We start from the raw sequence: 15,374 nt of genomic DNA on the forward strand, positions 1-15,374 counted from the left end.
GGCGGTGCGCATTATGCAAATATCGCACGCCAATTCCATTGGCTTGTTTTAGTTCACTCGAAGCTGATAGGGCTCTCTAGCGATATCCCAATTCGTCGGTCACTACTGACGTACGTCGAACGTGACCGACTGAAAGGGAACTAAAATTTTTAGATCTCAGAGCAGTGCAAGTCGAGCATTTGTGGTAAAAAAGTATATACATTTTTATTATATTTTTTTAGAAAATGTATATAATTTTAATTTTTTTTTTTAGAAAATGAGTGATGGTTTCTCTAGAGAAGACCCTTATTCCTTGTCTGGGATCGCACAGAACGCTTTGAACCTGCAATGAAACTGTAATTTTGACCTTCAACCATTTGGAGGCCATTGAAGTCCACTATATGGAGAAAAATCCTGGAATGTTTTCTTCAAAAACCTTAATTTCTTTTTGACTGAAGAGAGAAGGACATGAACATCTTGGATGACATGGGGGTGAGTAAATTATCAGGAAATTTTAATTTGAAATTGAACTAATCCTTTAATGTCGCCATAAGCGCAACATTATATTGTGGGCACCCACCGGTAGAAACATTAATCGGCGCATATGCCAAGTTTGCCAACAAATGTAAATACATTTTTACATAGCATAATAATTGTACATTTATCTGTCTCGCGTGTCCCGCATTGTCCCGCAAAATCATATCTACTGTCCTGCAACAGATCAATAGCCAGGTGGTCACCCTACCACTATATGGAGAAAAATCCTGGAATGTTTTCCTCAAAAACCATAATTTCTTAAGGTTTTTGCACTAAAGTATCATAAAACTAATCAAAGTATGACCCATGTGCTATATTCCAAGTCTTCTATAGTAATACAGTAGTATTGTATCAGGAACAGACTGAAATTTAAGACTTGCAAAATCTCATTTGCAGTCATGTTTTCATCCACATGACACGAGAGAACCAATTAGTCAATGGTGTCAGGGTTTTTAAACCTGGCGATAACAGAGTATTGCAAGGAAGATGTATTTTTGTAGGCCAAAACAAGGACACAAGTTAGCATTTTAGCACTCCCGGTTCCACCTTCCTGAAATTAATGGGTTTTTTGAGTAGGTTTTTGGTTAATCGTCAAACTAATCCAGTTGAATTGAGCGTTTTAGTCCAAATTTTTTGAAGAGACACAATCTCTTTATATGATGAACAGATTGAATTTAGGCTTTTATTCACATATGAACATTCATCAACTCACACATCAGTTGTGGTAAACAGATGCTCAAGTGTTTTCACTTGACATCCGAGAACCAATGAGGCTCATTCTCATGTGTTACGCAGAAAGTTTGAGCTTCCAGAAGAGGTTTGTTCTCGCGTGTGAAGCAGGTTCCGTTGAGCTTCTGTTCATGTTCACTGATCAATGTTTATATGTAAACAAAAGCCTAAGTCTCTTCAGACTAAGCCACTCAATTCATGTGGATTGGTTTTACGATCTCTTTATGAATTTTTTGAAGCGTCAAAGTGGTAGTCATGTAGCTGTCTATAGAGCGTCAGAAAGCTCTCAGATTTCATCAAAAAGATATTCATTTGTGTTCCGAAGATGAACGAAAGTCTTACAGGTTTGGAATGACATGAGGGTGAAAAAATAATGACAGAATTTTCATTTTAAGCTGAGCTATCCCTTTAAATAACTATTTTTTTCTTAGTCAGTGTAAAGAGCATTTTAATAATCTTGAAGAACCTGTTTCCACTCTAAAGAACCCTTTGTGCAATGGAAATATTCCATGGATATTAAATGTTTTTCATGGAACCATTGTTGCCAAAAAAAACAAACAAACAAACAAAAAAACATTATTTTTAAGAGTGCTGGATCATCATCTTTGTTGATCCTGGAACAACATTCCAAAAAAACAATCAGATTTGAGGGACAAGTTTAAAGTTTATGTGAAGTTTAGGCTTACAATCAGGATTAGGTGTTTGCTTCCACATCAGTGTCATCCACCTATCATTTCCCTCTAATTTTAGGGAGAAGTTAGGGGTAGGTTTAGGTTTAGGGGTAGGGAAAGAGTTAGGGCTAAATTTCGGCTTTCGCACCGAATAGTTCTAGGAATTTATGCTGCGTTCCAGGCAACACATAACCCATGTTTTTCCAACCTTCTACCCGTGAAAGTGCACTGGAACGGCAGTCAGACCCGTGACTTCCCACCCGTGAACTCATACTAGATCTATGTACTCCCTGTTCCTCGCTATGAAGTCACATACTGTAGCCTGCGAAGCAACAATGGCAGCCCCTAAAATAACGTAAAATAAAAGGCATAACAGCTTCTCTTGCCTTTCTCCTCCGTTTCCCTCAAATAAGCAAGGAGTAAGCACCTTTGGCCATAGAAATAATTGTAAATGAGCATAAGCCCCGTACGGTCCGCCATACTTGTTTGTTTACACTCAGGCAGTTTGGCATTACTTGCCTGGAACGCTACAAATTCGTGAGTCGTGGTTTGAAGTCGTGACTTACGGGCTCAAAAACCTGCCTGGAATGCAGCATAAGTTCTTGGAACTAGCCACTAGGATAGTTCCCCGATAACTTCTCCCCCGGGATATGTCCCTAGTTGCATTTGCAGTGGGAATAGGAACTGTGAAGGGCCGACAGCAGCGTCTTTAAGCACGGCATTTACAAACGTTAAAAACCCGTGAATGGAGGATGCCGCGATCTGCGCTGTTTGTTGTGTCGTGGGTTTCGGGATAACAGAGAATAGACAACAGGTAAATGCCATTGTCGCTGTTTGTCATGTTTGTGAGGTAAATATGTTTACACAGCTTTTTAAAAATGCCGGGAGCTGGTGTTTCACGTGCGTTTGACCAATCAACGTACACTTATGTCACTGATACTTACTACCTATAGAGCTGGTTTAGACCCTGCTCTGAAGTAGGAGCTAATTTAGTTCCCCCAAAAGGAGTTCCTAGAACTAAAATCATTCCTAGTTCCTGCGGTGCGAACACGGCAAAATCCGGGTACTTCAGCCAATAGTTCTAGGAACTATGAAAAGGTTCCTCCGGTGCAAAAGCCCCTTATATTGCCAAAAGTTTTGGGATGCCTGCCTTTACGTGCACATGAACTTTAAAGACATCCCATTGTTAATCCATAGGGTTTAATACGGAGTTGTCCAACCCTTTGAAGCTATAAAAGATTTAACTCTTCTGGGAAGGCTTTCCACAAGCTTTAGGAGTGTGTTTATGGGAATTTTTGACCATTTTTCTAGAAGCGCATTTGTGAGGTCAGGCAGTGAAGGCCTGGCTCACAGTCTCCACTCTAATTCATCCCAAAGGTGTTCTGTCAGGTTGAGGTCAGGACTGTCAAGTTCCTCCACACCAAACTCGCTCATCCATGTCTTTATGGACCTTGCTTTGTGCTGTCATGTTAATGCGCAGTCATGTTGGATCAGGAAGGGGCCATCCCCAAACTGTTCCCACAAAGTTGGGAGCATGAAATTGTCCAAAATGTCTTGGTAAACTGAAGCATTAAGAGTTCCTTTCACTGGAACTAAGGGGTCAAGCCCAACCCCTGAAAAACAACCCCACACCATAATCCCCCCTCCACCAAACTTTACACTTGGCACAATGCAGTCAGGCAAGTACCGTTCTCCTGGCAACCGCCAAATCCAGACTCGTCCATCAGATTGCCAGACAGAGACGCGTGATTTGTCACTCCAGAGAACACGTCTCCACTGCTCTTAGAGTCCAGTGGCGGCGTGCTTTACACCACTGCATCCGGCGCTTTGCATTGCACTTGGTCATGTAAGGCTTAGATGCAGCTGCTCGGCCATGGAAACCCATTCCATGAAGCTCTCTACACTCTGTTCTTGAGCTAATCTGAAGGCCACAGGAAGTTTGGAGGTCTGTAGCTATTGACTCTGCAGAAAGTTGGCGACTACTGTGCACTGTGCGCCTCAGCATGCACTGACCCTGCTCTGTGATTTTACGTGGCCTACCACTTGGCTGAGTTGCTGTTGTACCCAATTGCTTCCACTTTGTTATGATACCACTAACAGTTGACCATGGAATATTTAGTAGTGAGGAACTTTCACGAATGGACTCATTGCACAGGTGGCAACCTATCACGGTACCACGCTTGAATTCACTGAGCTCCTGAGAGCGACCCATTCTTTCACAAATGTGTGTAGAAGCAGTCTGCATGCCTAGGTGCTTGATTTTATACACCTGTGGCCATGGAAGTGATTGGAACACCTGAATTCAATGATTTGGAGGGGTGTCACAATACTTTTGGCAAGATAGCGTATGTCTTACTTGGCAAAGTCATATATTGGCCCATATTTATTTTCAGTGTATATACATCATCCTCATTTTGTCATGTTAAATGAAATTCATGTTATTTGAACCTGTTTGATTTTGGTGGCAAGTTTTGGAAGCTGTTGAAACACAGCACAACTACACCATCCTCAGGAAAGACCAAAAAACCATCAACCCAAAGAACAAGTGGAGGCTTTGGTTTTTTCGCTTGAATGACTCCACTGTGGCCATAACCGGGTTGTTTTGTATCTTGAGTTATCGTATGAGACTGCAGTCATTTATATCATCAGTGGGAAAGAACAGACACTTTATTGTAGAATATGCAGGTTGTTTCCCACCACTGATGACCGTATCTGCGCTGGTTCACACAGCAGGCTGAAGCACATGATCATAAGATGCTATCAAAAGATGTTTTCATTGAGTTAAACACTTGGGGAGGAACATAAAAATCTTTTAAAAGAATATATATTTAAAGAAAATAATTAACAATTGGAAGAAACATAAAAATATATATATTAATTAAAATTTATATAAAGTCCCCCTGTGGTGAAAGTCAAGTTTGTAATGTAGTTTTTAATATACTGTAAGACAAACCATGTGCAAATTCTCTGGATATGAAAAATCATGTACAGTACATTTAGCAATATGGCATGTGCATGATGTATGTTTCGATGTTATGATGAACTATATGCCTTTCTCCACTGACGTTCTGAGTTGCTCAAAGCGTTTGTAAGGATACTGATTGTTAGAAAGCAGCTGTCTGACTCTGACATGGTGAATGGGAACATGGTTTGTGTTTAGCAACACATCATTAGCAGCGGTTTGATAACATTATCAAGCAAAAGGGTAGTCATATTAATTACAGTCATGTGTCCGACATTGTAAAAAGCGATACCATTGTGCAGCGTTTACCTCAGTAAGTTGACCAAGTGGATCTCTGAGCTGGCGTGAGCGAGTGGAGGCGGGGCTAATTTGCATATTCTTTGGTTCATGTGTATTTAAATATAGCATTTTGGTGATCAAAGATGAGTTTAAAGGGTTAGTTCACCCAAAAATTAAAATTCTGTCATTTATTACTCACCCTCATGCCGTTCCACACCTGTAAAACCTTCTTCATCAGAAATCTTCAGAAAACAAATTAAGATATTTTAGTTGAAATCCGATAGCTCCGTGAAGCCTCCATAGGGAGCAATGGACACTTCCTCTCTCAAGATCCATAAAGGTACTAAAAACATATTTAAATCAGTTCATGTGAGTACAGTGGTTCAATATTAATATTATAAAGTGACGAGAATATTTTTCGAGCGCCAAAAAAACAACAAAATAACGACTTATCGAATCAGTGTGTCGAATCTGCTGTTCGGCGCCAAAATCATGTGATTTCAGCCGTTGACAGTTTGACACGCGATCTGAATCATGATTCGACACACTGATTCATTTATGCTCCGAATCTTCCTGAAGCAGTGTTTTGAAATCGGCCATCACTAAATAAGTCGTTATTTTGTTTTTTTGGCGCTCCAAAAATATTCTCGTCGCTTTATAATATTAATATTGAACCACTGTACTCACATGAACTGATTTAAATATGTTTTTAGTGCCTTTATGGATCTTGAGAGAGGAAGTGTCCATTGCTCCCTATGGAGGCCTCACGGAGCCATCAGATTTCAACTAAAATATCTTAATTTGTGTTCTGAAGATGAACGAAGGTCTTATGGGTGTGGAACGGCATGAGGGTAAGTAATAAATGACAGAATTTTCATTTTGGGGTGAACTAACCCTTTAAAGGGACCAAATTATTGACTACAGGGGAACTTTAATGAATTGCTTAAGACATTAAGACTTAAATTTCATTTTTCTTTAAAATATTCAATCTTACAGTTTATTCACTCTAAAATAGTGATAATCAGAAATGCTTCTTGAACTTACCAGCAGCCATATCACCCTGTAGCCCAAGACTGGTTGCCCACTGAAGCTAAGCAGGGCTGAGCCTGGTTAGTACCTGGATGGGAGACCTCCTGGGAAAACTAGGTTGCTGCTGGAAGAGGTGTTAGTGAGGCCAGCAGGGGGTGCTCACCCTGTGGTCTGTGTGGGTCCTAACACCCCAGTATAGTGATGGGGACACTATACTGACAAAAAGCACCGTCCTTCGGATGAGACGTTAAAACCGAGGTCCTGACTCTCTGTGGTCATTAAAAATCCCAGGATGTCCTTCGAAAAGAGTAGGGGTGTAACCCCGACATCCTGGCCAAACTTGCCCATTGGCCTCTGTCCATCATGGCCTCCTAATCATCCCTATACACTGATTGGCTTCATCACTCTGTCTCACTCTGTCTCCTCTCTACCAATAAGCTGGTGTGTGGTGGGCGTACTGGCGCAATATGGCTGCCGTCGCATCATCCTGATGCTGCACATTGGTGGTGGTTGAGGAGATTCCCCCTTCAATATGTAAAGCGCTTTGAGTGCCCAGAAAAGCGCTATATAAATGTAAGGATTATTATTATTATTATTAACTTCAAATCAGCATATTAGAATGATTTCTGAATGATCATGTGACACTGAAGACTGGAGTGATGATGCTGAAAAATCAGCTTTGTCATCACTAGAATAAATTACATTTTAAAATGTATTCAAAGAGAAAACATTATTTTAAATTGAAATAATAATTCACAATGCAGCCTTGGTGACCAGAAGAGACTTCTTTTAAAAACATTAAAAAAATCTTACCAACCCCAAACTTTTGAACGGTAGTGTATCTCTAAAGTACAAATATTAATCTTGAACTCAGGCCCTGTTTACACTTGTTCGTTTTCGTTTCGTTCGTTTCCACAGCGTTTCAGAAACAATCTCCATTTACACTACATGACCGAAAACGCATGTCACATGACCGTTCATGCACACTGGGCATGTGCATACAAGTGTAATCAGTTGCTTCTTGCGCATGTAGGTAGCTGCAGTATTAAAATATGCAGAGTTTAACTGCACAATGGCTGCTAAAAATGACAACAAAGCCAGCAAATTTTACCAGATTGCAGTTCGGTCTCCATGTTATTGTTTACATGGTCGTCAACGCAAACCCGGCATTTTCAAACTAAAACGGGGTCTGCGGCGTTTGAGGTTCAAAAACGCCGGCGTAGTGTAAACAACAGGCGTAACTGAAAAAAGGCTGTGGATGCCAGATTCAGGTACCACACTTTCAATATTAAAGGGTTAATATCAGCATCTAGAGCTACACATAAATATTTGATTCGTTACGTCAGATACGTGATACACATGCTTTTAAACTTGCTGTCTCAGACTGTTTCTATTTCAGACTGTTTCAAGATGAACATGCATAATTCATAAAGGAGTTAAAACCCAGTGAAACGCTTGTCCTGACACTTCAAGTCTTTGTGTGGAAACTCACTGCACTAAAAATGTTCACCAAATCCTTTCCTAATAAACAGTACATCATGGAATATTGTTTTTTCCCTGATAAAACAATAATTCATTAGAAAAGCAATAGAATCTGATTCGGATTTCAGCCACAGATGGATTGACCAGAGGTTGATAATGTGTTTGGTGGAATTGTGGGAAGAAGCTAATTCATCATTGGACCACCTCAAAACAGAGCTTAGAGTGAAAAGAGCTCGAAATTAGACAAATCCTGAGGGCAAGAAGAAAGTAGTGCAAAGCTCACCAAGAACAATTCAACTTTGCCATCACAGGAATAAATTACATTTTACAATATTTTCAAATAGAAAACAGTTATTTTAAATTGTAAAAATATTTCACAATATTACAGTAAATAAATGCAGCCTTGGAGAGCGTGAGAGGCTTCTTTCAAAAACTTAAAAAAAAATCTTCCTGACCCCAAACATTTGAAAGGTACGTGTTTCGTTGACTGCAAATATAGTGTCATACTAAAAAGCAAAGTCATGGTCCATTTTAATTCTGGGATGCATTCTGATGTTGTACTTGCCTATAAACTTTATTATTCACTTAGAGTGACGAAAAGATCAGAGGATCAGGATCAAGAGAAAGTAAAATCATTAAAGTATTCTTTTATTATTGATGTGATATCAAAGGACTGATGAAATGCTGTTTAATTAACTGTTCCAGTTAGGATCATATTGTTGTAAATCTTTCAGATCCATTTTTTTGGGGGATATTTAATGAATCGTTCCTGTTATGAAATAACTTTAGCTCTCGGAGCAATTGCTCATACTCACCGATGCTTGTGCCAAAAGTCATGTCACTTCCGATAGAAATATATAATTAATTTTTGTATGGATTGTATACAAGACTTACAGGATGGAGAGTATTAAAAACACTAAATTGGCAGGTTAAAAATTAAAACAATATAATCGAAAGAAAATGTGATTTGTTTGAAACATTTTAACAAAATATTGAGGAAATATCCACTCAAACCAAAATAGTAAAATCATTAAAATAAAATGACTGATTTTTAAAAAATGCAATCCAAAAGATATATATCATGGATAATGACAATATACTGCATAACAGGAATGACTTTTGGAACTGTACTATTCATACCAAAAAAGACTGATGTTTGTGTTCATGTTACTACAGCCAATGTTTTGTATTTTCTGTATTTACTGACAAATACTATTATTCATTTGGTTTGTTCTGTGCACTGTTTTTGCTCAAGATCATTGCAGTTTACTGTGAGAATAAATGCAGATGAAAATATTCCTCTGGTGAGAAGAAAATGGGCAAATGAGCTATAAACAAATATTGTGCAGACGTATTTTGGCTAAAATGCTGTCAGAAAATGAATGGGAATGTATAAATTTAAAATGGTTTCGTTAAAAAACATACTGCAAGCTTTAATGTTTGTTTTTATTATGTTATAATCATTTTTAGTATACAGTATTATAATTCAGCAATTACTCTTTACAAAGACATAATAGGGTTTCTTGAATGTCTGCTTGATCAATTGCCAATATTAATTGTCAATATTAATCAGGGAAATAAGATTTTCTTTGCAAAGTTTTAAAATGTTGTGTTGCATGAGTACACACTTCTGAAAATTACAAAATAAAACTAGATGTTAAGTTAAAGGGAATTTTATTACGCATTACATAAACATGTTGGAAAGTTCACACGTGACGTATGTGGAAGTACCGCGGTAGGGCGTTATCTCATTTTCTCCTCCAACTTCAAAATCATCCAACATCGTTGTTTTACCTTTTTTTGTAAAGGGCGTTTGAGATTCACGTTGTAGCCACTGGATTGGTACTTCACGCGTGACCTTTCCAACATGATTACGTAATGCGTGGCGCAAGTGCAAGATGAGCATTTGTGGTTAAAAAGTATATAATTTTTTTTTTTTTTTTTTAGAAAATGACCAATTGTTTGACTAGATAAGACCCTTATTCCTCATCTGAGATCATGTAGAGCCCTTTGAAGATGCACTGAAACTGCAATTTGGACCTTCAACCCGTTGGTAACCGTTGAAGTCCACTATATGGAGAAAAATCCTGGAATGTTTTCATCAAAAACCTTAATTTCTTTTCAACTGACGACTGACAAAAACATATTGGATGACATGGGGGTGAGTAAATTATCAGAAAATTTTCATTTTGAAGTGAACTAATCCTTTAACAACATGCACCATGGATTAGCGTGAACATGAACATTTTTATGAATTCTGTGAGAATGCATTGCTCATTGTTAGTTTGTGTTAGTTAATGCATTAACTAACGTTAACAAATGAGACCTTATTGTAAAGTGCTCCCAAAAAGGGAAGATGTTTTAATAAATAAACTATATTGGCAGTGCGTTAACACATGCAAGACGAGGACTACAGCAAGCCTTCAGTCACGTCTGGAGGAGACCAGTCTTGTTTGTCTTTCGGCCTCAGTAATAACAGTCACGGCATGCAAGAGGAAATATGAGAAAAACCATGGCTATACCGTGGCTGATGAGATTTTTCATTTTATATTGACCTGGATCTGTCTGTGCAATTCCACAACTGTTTCACACCACTATTCTCACCCTCCTCATTAATTACACTCTCTTTAATATTAGCCACTGGGCTCCAACACATCACACCTCATTTCTTCTGAACGGGCCCAGTGCTTTAAATATGTCCTGTGCAACATCAAAGTAATTAAACATGAAAATTAATCAAATAAAATTGGAAAAAATACAATAACAGGGTTGTAAAAATCATCAGTCTCCTGATTTAATTCTTTGTAGAGCCACCTTTTGCTTTAAATACAGCCATTAATGTTTTTGGATACATCTGTTCTAGCTTTTTCTGCTGATATGAAAAATCGTATAGATTTAGCAATATAGCGGGTGTATGATGCATATTACGATGTTATGATGAACTATATGCCTTTCTCCCCTGACGTTCTGAGTTGTTCAAAGCATTTCTAAGGATACTGATTTTTAGAAAGCAGCTGTCTGACTCCGGGAATATATTTTATAACATTTGAAACACATTATTAGCAGCTGTTTGATAATGTAGTCAAGCAAAAGGCTAATCATATGAATAAACGTTATGTGTCCGACGTTGTGAAAAGGGATACCATTTTGCAGCATTTACCTCAGTAAGTTGACCGAGTGGATCTCTGAGCTGGTGAGAGTGAGTGGAGGTGGGGCTAATTAGCATATTCATAGATCCCCGTATACTAAATGAAGCAAGGGTGTAGAGTTACATTCAAGAAGAATTTTTTTTTTTTTTTTTTTTCACAGAATGTTTTTTTAAATAGGTCACTTTGGTGATCAAATATAAGTTTTAAGGGATAAAATTATTGACTACAAGGGGTCTTTAACCCTTATAAGGACCCCAAATGACGTTTGCTAAAATAAAATAAAAAATCTCTTTGTCCAAATGACATGAAACTTTGTACAGTTGTTAACACTTTCTAGATCTACAAATAAAAAAAATAAAAAATTGGAGTGATATCTTGTTTTTATGTTAGTGTAGAAAAAAAGTCACACTCAGGGTCTTTGGGGTCTCCACAGACCCCAGGCAACAAAATGTAATTTTGTAACAAAATAATTGTTTTTTTTAAAAAACAAATGTAATTTTACTCTGTTTATTAATGTTTTTACTTCATATGAGTGCAGTTTTTGGAGGATTTATCATATCTTTTAAATTTATATAAATAAATAAATATTTTGTTGAGTAGGTTTTTATACAAAAACAATTTTTTATGTAGAATTCATTTAAAGACCCACAGTTATAAATAACTTTCATTCATGGGGATAACATGGATAATTTGACATGGTTTAGTGTAAGATTTTTGCCCATCTTTTGGAAAATGCAGTTTTAAAAGTTAAACAATTATCACTTTTACCTGTAGACGGCTCCAGAGCTCCACTATTTGCTATGTGCTATTTGACTGACTGAAAGACATCTTTTCACAAGTATTTTTCAGTTGGATTTATATTTAAATATTCGTGATGAAATCACTATTATGACAATAAAAATTACTTTTTGTCAAAGTTTAGCAAAGTTTTGTAATGGAAAAAAAAAGGTTTTTCAAAAATTTTATTTTGTGTGGGGTCTCATCATAATGTAACAATATTGAAAAACTGATTTTTTTTTTCCATTACAAAAAATACTAATCTTTTATTGTTATAATTGTGATTTCATAATATTTAGATATGAATCCGACTGAAAAATACTTGTGAAAAGATGTCTTTCAGTCAGTCAAATAGCACATAGCACATAGTGGAGCTCTGCAGGCATCTACTGGTAAAAGTGATTAAAAAAATAAAAAAATAAATAAATAAAAAAATTAACATTTTAAAACTGCATTTTCAAGATGGACAAAAATCTTACACTAAACCATGTCAAATTATCCATGTTATCCCCATGAATAAAATTTAGATATGTGGGTCTTTTATAAAGTGAATTTTACATAAAAAGCTGTTTTTGTATAAAAACCTATTTAAAAAAATATTTTTTATATGATAAATCCTCCAAAAACTGCACAAATGTGGAATAAAAAACATTAATAAACAGACTAAAATTGCAAAAAAAGTAAAAAAAAAAATATATATATATATATATTTTGTTACAAAATTACATTTTGTTGCCTGGGGTCTGTGGAGAGCCCAAAGACCCTGAGTGTACTTCACAAAAGAAGACCGCACAAGGGTTAATAAATTCACACATTAACAGAAAAAAGCAAAGAAGCAAAAAAGATATAGGTTGAATAAAACTATGTATAAAACAACAGATGTAAAACTATTTACCTCTTAATGATTAGCATCTTCCTGGTTCAGTGGTTATCATATGGGTGCAGGGATTCTGGGAACTCTGTCAAACAATGTCACATGCTGCTTTTTGGCTCAAAAACAGTAATGTTAACAAACCAAAAAGCGATTAAGAATCAAGATGTCCATTGAAAATGTACGGAAACTAAATAAACAGGGAAATGTTGGGGTCAGCAATCAATGCCCCTTTAATCCCACTTCATGCTGCAAGTTGAAAATTTCAACCAAGATCTGTGCTTGCAGAGCCCATCTCCCCATGACAGCTGCATTACCATGACAATCAGAGCTTACTTTACTGGTGAAGATGAACCTCACTCAGATGTGCTGACCTCAAGCCAGCGCTATTTCACAGATAAAAGATTTAACCAGCTAAAATTACACACCACTGAAGATATGAGTAATGACCGGTATTGACAGTACTCAAAAGCTTTTCAAAGGCTTGATTCTTACAGATTTTCTTGAAGAGGAATTTTAAAACTGGGATAGCTTAATCTTTAGCTTCAACAATTAAGCATCCCTCTGAGAAAACCAAGCAATGAATGGTTCGATTATCATTGTTTATACATTTTTGTACTAGATAATATATAGAATAAGCACAAATTGTACTTAAATTTGTCCTTGAAAACCAAAACTACTGATAACTGAATTTTGATACACATACTGATTAGTATTGCAAAGATGCTTTGAAGCAATGTCTATTGTATAAAGTGCTATGGAAATAAACTTGATGTGACAATTTGACCAAGAATGTCACAAGCATGCTTATTTGGGAGATAATCATTTTTTTTAGTGTGTATAACAAAATTCATAGCCTAATCTACAAACCCGATTCCAAAAATGTTGGGACATTGTACAAATTGTGAATAAAAAAGGAATGCAATAAGTTACAAATCTCATAAACTTTGGGACAGGTAGCAATAAGAGGCCGGAAAAGTTAAATGTACATATAAGGAACAGCTGGAGGACCAATTTGCAACTTATTAGGTCAATTGGCAACATGATTGGGTATAAAAAGAGCCTCTCAGAGTGGCAGTGTCTCTCAGAAGTCAAGATGGGAAGAGGATCACCAATTCCCCCAATGCTGTGGCAAAAAATAGTGGAGCAATATCAGAAAGGAGTTTCTCAGAGAAAAATTGCAAAGAGTTTGAAGTTATCATCATCTACAGTGCATAATATCATCCAAAGATTCAGAGAATCTGAAACAATCTCCGTGCGTAAGGGTCAAGGCCGGAAAACCATACTGGATGCCCGTGATCTTCGGGCCCTTAGACGGCACTGCATCACATACAGGAATGCTACTGTAATGGAAATCACAACATGGGCTCAGGAATACTTCCAGAAAACATTGTCGGTGAACACAATCCACCGTGCCATTCGCCGTTGCCGGCTAAAACTCGATAGGTCAAAGAAGAAGCCATATCTAAACATGATCCAGAAGCGCAGGCGTTTTCTCTGGGCCAAGGCTCATTTAAAATGGACTGTGGCAAAGTGGAAAACTGTTCTGTGGTCAGACGAATCAAAATTTGAAGATCTTTTTGGAAAACTGGGACGCCATGTCATCCGGACTAAAGAGGACAAAGACAACCCAAGTTGTTATCAGCGCTCAGTTCAGAAGCTTGCATCTCTGATGGTATGGGGTTGCATGAGTGCGCGTAGCATGGGCAGCTTACACATCTGGAAAGGCACCATCAATGCTGAAAGGTATATCCAAGTTCTAGAACAACATATTCTCCCATCCAGACGTCGTCTCTTTCAGGGAAGACCTTGCATTTTCCAGCATGACAATGTCAGACCACATACTGCATCAATTACAACATCATGGCTGCGTAGAAGAAGGATCCGGGTACTGTAATGGCCAGCCTGCAGTCCAGATCTTTCACCCATAGAAAACATTTGGCGCATCATAAAGAGGAAGATGCGACAAAGAAGACCTAAGACAGTTGAGCAACTAGAAGCCTGTATTAGACAAGAATGGGACAACATTCCTATTCCTAAACTTGAGCAACTTGTCTCCTCAGTCCCCAGACGTTTGCAGACTGTTATAAAAAGAAGAAGGGATGCCACACAGTGGTAAACATGGCCTTTTCCCAACTTTTTTGAGATGTGTTGATGCCATGAAATTTAAAATCAACTTATTTTTCGCTTAAAATGATACATTTTCTCAGTTTAAACATTTGATATGTCATCTATGTTGTATTCTGAATAAAATATTGAAATTTGAAACTTCCACATCATTGCATTCTGTTTTTATTCACAATTTGTACAGTGTCCCAACTTTTTTGGAATCGGGTTTGTACAATTCCTTACTTAAACGTTCCCTGCTGGGGAACGTTTTTTTTTTTTTTGTGACATTAATGATTTAGGATGAATTTCTTTCTTCTGCTGAACACAAAAGAAGATATTTTGAAGTATATGGGTAAGCAAACAGTTGATGGGCCATAGTATGGAGAAAAAAAATACTATGGAAGTCAATGGGGTCCATTAACTGTTTGGTTAACAACATTCTTCAAAATATCTTCTTTTGTGTTCAGCAGAAGAAAGAAATTCATACAGGTTTGGAACAACTTGAGGGTGAGTAAATGATGACCGAATCTTCATTTGTGGGTGAACTATTACTTTAACCCACCCTTAAACCTAATTATAAAATGGCTAGTACCGGCCCTTGATTCTGATTGGTTGAGCCGCGTTCGAAGCCGTTGTAAAATTTCCGAAAACATACTGACCGCATTAATAAGTATCGTTGCACCACTGGGCAAATTCCAAACGGAACGTAGGGTGTTCCAAACGAAAGCGAACTACTGAATCCCTTCACGAAGGGCCCGTCTACAAGGCCGTTAGCGAAGGGTGCATGCGATGGTCACTTC

General features: G+C 37.4%; 1 pseudogene; it reads left to right on the plus strand.

The window, feature by feature from the left end:
* The first annotated feature begins 6,199 nt into the window (after positions 1–6,199).
* LOC125279147 lies at positions 6,200–6,316 on the plus strand (annotated as a pseudogene).
* The last annotated feature ends 9,058 nt before the right edge of the window (positions 6,317–15,374 follow it).

This window comes from Megalobrama amblycephala, linkage group LG11, assembly GCF_018812025.1.
Source record: "Megalobrama amblycephala isolate DHTTF-2021 linkage group LG11, ASM1881202v1, whole genome shotgun sequence".
Lineage (NCBI taxonomy): Eukaryota > Metazoa > Chordata > Actinopteri > Cypriniformes > Xenocyprididae > Megalobrama > Megalobrama amblycephala.